This window comes from Nematolebias whitei, chromosome 19 (genome assembly GCF_014905685.2).
Source record: "Nematolebias whitei isolate Nwh7 chromosome 19, NemWhi1, whole genome shotgun sequence".
In the NCBI taxonomy this organism is placed as follows: Eukaryota; Metazoa; Chordata; class Actinopteri; order Cyprinodontiformes; family Rivulidae; genus Nematolebias; species Nematolebias whitei.
Window position 1 is genome coordinate 16,543,230 of NC_056516.1, and position 5,912 is coordinate 16,549,141.

Consider the following 5,912-nt stretch of genomic DNA (forward strand, 5'->3'; position numbering starts at 1 on the left):
CATTGAGTTTAATGAAACGCTCAAAAAACTAATTTACATAATTCATTGAGTCAAGCTAATTCAAGGTTTAATGCTTGCAAATGAGCAACATTTTTGCAGAAAACCTTGCCATGTAAGGCAATGGGCAATATGCATGCATTTCCTAAAGGAATGCTACTTTAATTGCTAATTTGTGTCTCTGAGCATATAAATAATGAAGTTACCTGAGGGAATGCATTTTGCCTGTGTCCATGAGTTACAGAATGCTAAAATAAAATCCTGTGCCAGTAGTGTTGAGAGCATGTGTTGGAGATGACTGTCAGCTACTACCACAGGATGCTTTAGCTTGATAACTGGTAAATGGTAAATGGACTGCACTTATATAGCACTTTTCAATCTAATCAAGATACTCGAAGTGCTTTACACTTCAATCGGTGCTCTCATTTACCTCCACACACACACACACATTCATACAGATCTACTACATCTCTGTAAAGATAATCTGAATCTGTAGAGCAGGTGTGCACAGATTTTTTTCAGCATGCGAGCTACTTTTAAAATGGCCAAGTCAAAGTGATCTACCTGCTATAAGGCCCTGTTTACATGAGAACAACCTCTGGAAAATTTTGTGTGTTTTATATGTTTGTTGGCTGTAATAAGCAAAAAATGAGTTGAAAAATGGTTTACACAAAAACTTTGTAGTTTCGATGTCAGTCACGTTGCCAGATAAGAAATGATGAACTACAGTTTTGTGGCTTTAAAATTATATTATTTTGATCTAAACTGTCATATGTGCTGAGTAAAGATAATCTAAATGACATGTGTGTTGTGTTTGTTCAACATGTGCACAGAAAAGGAGGTAATAAATAAGACATTTTACATTTATCTGGCAACCCTGAGTCAGCTGCACTCATCCTGCATGTAGTGTCTGCATGACAGTTAGTTCAAACTGGTGAATACACTATTGTCTCTTTGGACCCTGGATGTTATTAGTTTTATCTCCTACATGCTGAAAAAGGGTGAGCAGCACAAAAACACTCTGCTTTCTGCCACTTATTACAACTGTTGTTAGCGCAGAAAAACTTTAGACTGCAGCCGTCTGCAGTGTGCATGTGCGACTTCACACGTGGAGCAGTTCATATCTCCTTGAGGGGTTCCACCAAAAATCTCACCAGAATGGCTATTAGGCCAAAAATCTCACTCAGCTGAGGAGGAGGCCCCAGTAAAACTTCCTGTGGCCACAAATGTCCTCACATCCACAGAGGTCTCAAAGACAGCGGCAGCCTCCCTGGTCTTGACGACAGCTACACCTCCTGCTGGTCCTGAACACAGACTCATGTTCGTGCTGCTGTTGCTCGGCGTATTGTTTTTGTACCATTTGTGCTTAGCGTATTCTTAGTTGAGCGTATTTCCTAGTTCATATATTAGATCTTACTACTGTTTTTCTTTACAATTTATACTTTTTTGGGGTATAACTGGGACCGTGTGTACACAATTTTGTTCCACCACATGTACCACAGATGTCTATAGAGGCCTCCATGCTGGCAGACTGGCGCATTTAAAATGGCATTTGGTATGACTATTTGAATCCATGGTTTGGGAGAAGTGTTTTTTTTTCTGATTTAACAATGGTCTGGTAGTCTTTCCAACAGGTTTTTAACGTAATAAAATAAACGTAGTTTGTCCTTTTCCCATTTACGTTCAGCTCTCCTACCTGATGTAGGATTCAACTTGTCTGCTGGCCTCCTTAGATAGAGAACTTTACTAATTGGCTTTTATGTATGTGAATGTTCCTGAGACAACTTTGTTGTGATTTGGCGCTATATAAATATACTGAATTGAATTGACATCTGGCTGCTCAGGTGGTCTCATTTAACCAAGGGTTTGGTTGCCTGACTTTTAGCAGGGCCACTAAGTCCAAGATCTTAACATAGGTCTCATCATGCTTACTGAACTGCTCATGTGTACTAATACAGACAGAGGTTTCAGGGATTGCAAGAGTATTGGTAATACTTTGTAAATGCAGAGGAGAAAAGAGCAGCAGTTGAAGAGTTAACAAGACTGTACTTATATAGCACCTTTCTATCTTATTGAGATACTCAAAGCTCTTTACAACACAATCTGTGCCTCATTTCATACATTCATACAGCACTCTACTAGATCTGTACAAAGGTTAATCAGTGCTTTATCACATTCATACAGTGATGGGACACACATCGGAGGCAATGAGGGGTTCAATCAGTGTCTTGCCCAGGGGCACTTTGAATGTGACTGCTGGTGGAATAGAACCCCCAACTCTTGCATTGGAGGACAACTGACTCAGCCACAGCTGCCCCGACAGTTAAATATCCAACAACTCCTGGCTGGAGCAGGAGAGTTAGACTCATGAACAAAAGAGGTTTCAAATGAAATGGGTTTGTGATCAGAGACAAAAATGTCCTCAATGTCTAGATTAACCACAGATAAACCATAAGACAAAACCAAATCAAGTGTATGGTCCTGTTGAAGAGTTGTACCAACAACATTTTGCACTAGGTTAAAAGAATGGATCAGATTTAGAAACTCTTGAGTCAAAGGCTTTTCAGGCCAGGAGACATGTACTGCACACGTCTCCTCCTACAAGTCCCCGAGTGGCTGCAGTGCTAATGAGCAGCAGCTATATCTTTTCCTGTGATAATCTCCAGGAGTATAAAATACTGTGAATGTTTCTGTCTCTGCTGGAATATTAGATACCAACCTGTATTGTGACAGCCTATTTGTGTTTTCCTAAACAAAAGATTTATGCTTCTTCATCCCTCCTTTTCAGATCCTACCAGTGTCTCCTGTAAATACTTCCTTGTAAATAAATCTCACTTACCTTTATTTAGTGTTGTTGACTCTGTTACTCTCAGTTCCTGTGTTCTGGGTGTAACTACTGTACTTATGACATGGAGACATGTAGCACATACATTAAGATGATTAATTGCATGGAGACCCATTTCTTAGGAATCTTTGACACGATGGGTAAAATACCAATTAGTTGATCATTTTCTGGTTTGGTGTTATCACCAGCCTTAAAAACTGGGTCAAGACCAAACACACCTTTAGTTTTGGAAGTTTTAAATGAAAAAATAATTTAATAAACTTAGTCATTGTCCTTTATGTGAAAGAAAGGTTTGCTTTCATTAATGAGTTTAAAAGAAACAGCGGGCTGTTTAAGATTAACTGTTAGCTCCTCAACCAAACAAGCAAAGCAGTTGTTAAAGGTTCTAGTATCCTCCAATTTGCCAGTTAACCTGCCATTCACCTGAAGGTGTATATCCTTGGACTATGTATCATTAACTCGACCTAACAATTTGTTTTTGGGCCTTTTCCATAGCTCCTCTTCAGCACGACTCGACTCTGTTCGATACGGTTCCGAGCTTTTTTTCCACTATCAATTTTTCATGGAACTGGAACCCTTTTTTAGTCCCTTCTTCTCTGGGGTACCGAGCGAGCCAAAATGTGACATCATAACACTGTCGGTCACTGATTGGTCAGGGGGCGGAGTCACTGGTTCTGTCAGAAACTTTTCAAAACATCCCGATCCGCCATTTGCAATTACTCGGAGCAGAGCCTGAACCTATTTTTAAGATTTTAAAACCAATAATGACAACACCGTGATTTAACGCTGAAATCCAGGTGTTTTTGTGTTTGGTGACCGACGACAAAAATCAGAGTGAGCTAGTCACAGTGGAGGATCGTACGAGCTACTGACCCGTTGAAGTGACCCCGGACTCACGTACTCACAAAGGCTGGACTCCAAGCCACAGCAGACAGGCGGACCAGAACGGATCTGGGAAAGAGGGTATATACATACAAAATGGTGCCGGCTTATGTTCAGGGGTCATGATTATGAAATCCTGTTTTCGCTTTAATGACTTTATTAAATAATCTGTTAATTAAAGTTAACTCATTTGAAAAATTATAAAAAGACACAAAATTATTGGATCTATCAGGATTATTTCCCTCAAATGTTTAAAGAAGAGCTACAGCCTTTAATTCAACTTTATTTTAACCCACAGATGTACAAAACAAGAATCAAACTTTAGCATAGCTAACATAAAATAATCTGTATACAAGAAACAAAACCAGTACAACACAATAAAAGTAGACACCATGAGTGCACATTCATCAAACGATGAAGAAAAATATACAATTTAAGATGGTTTTGTCGAATCTAGTTTATCAGCGATTTAATAGTGAACTAAAGGTCATTAAACGTTCATTAGCAGGATTAATACATATATTGTTAAATTTGATCATTTTAATAATCTGTATTCTTTTTAATTTACCAGAAACTTCAAAATAAATTATCACCATGTTTGGCAAAAAGCCACAGACTGAGCATAATGGTCAATAAAGCTATGAGATCCTCCAGTTTGGTTTTATATCTTTTCAGGGTCTCCTTCTTAATACTTTAGTAGTGACTGGTAAATTTAAGGGAGCACTACTGCTACGTGCTGGTAAGGCGAGTTGGATTCTGGACCCCGCCTACAGAACCAGTACTGAACGTAATGGAAATGTAACATGGACCGAACTGAGCTGAGCTGAACCGAGTTGAACCGGGCTGAAGAGGGGCTATGGAAAAGCACCATTAGATTCTCCCATAAAATCTTAAAATTTGATTTAGCAGTCCAATAAAAAACAATCAGCTTTAGTTTTACAAATCCATTTAACAACTTTTTTTAGTGACATGAAAATATAAAGATCAGAATCAAAGTCCCATTCTTAGAGACTTTTTAAAAAGTTTTTAATGACTCTTTCAGTCTTATTTGTAAAGACAAGTCCAACGGCTGTTTTACAGGTTTTTGAATATTTTGTTCTATTTTTTTATTGCACTTATATCATCATGTTTTTCCATTAAAATTATATTTTTAAAACACTTACTGCTATGTTTTAAAATATCAGCTGTTTCGGCCCAGACTATTATTCTACAGAGTCAGACATGTTTCGTGTTTGTACACTTTATCAGGAATTACATCAATACATCTGTGTTGTGAGGCTCTGTAAAGTAAAACATCTGTGCCAGCTGTGCCTCCACCCAATGATCTCTCCTTTATTGGTTCAGTCCGTCTTTTTCCTCACACATCTATCCCCGAGGATCTGTCACACCTTCAGTGAAGTGTTTGTGTCAAAGGAAAATTCATGTGACACATCTGTTCAAACACAAAGACTTGTGTGTTTTAAATGGCCCTCAGTGGACACAAAGTCTATATCCGAACAGCAAACAGGCAAAGAGTCTAGAAATGTAACTTTGTGATGTTTTGCTCAAACATTGACCCGTTTTTCTTTACTGTTTGCTTTACCGCAGGATTTAGTTGCTTCTTTGTGTAAATGTTTTATCCACCTTTTCCAAGAATGGTGCATGTCGACACCCCCCCCCCCACACACACACACACAGATTTGTCTTGCTATCTTTGCATGGACTTTGCATTGACCTCCATTCAGTTTTCATTAATTTCTATAGCCTAACAACAACCCTTTCCCTAACCCTAACCATTACCAGTACATACCCTAAACCAGTACCAGTATGTACCCTAAATATAACCCATTCTCAATTCACACCATAGTCATAAGCCGAACCCCTAACCCACCAACGACACTGGAACCTTATGAGGACCAGGTTTTGGTCTTCATAATGTGTTAAAAATGGTCCTCACAAAGTGACATAAACAAGCACACACACATATCCTGATGCATGCTCAATAATCCAGGTAGAAAAATCTAAAAATGCTGAGTCTGCACACACACTTTTCGAGAACCATTAATTTGTTTATGTGTGTAAGAAATAAATCCTATCTAAACTGGAACTTTGAGGCACCGTCATGGTGCCTCTGGATGGAAGGTGAAACATTTCAGTACAAAAAAAAAAACGAAACTGTCCAGATGACCTGACTGAAAATTGTTGGATT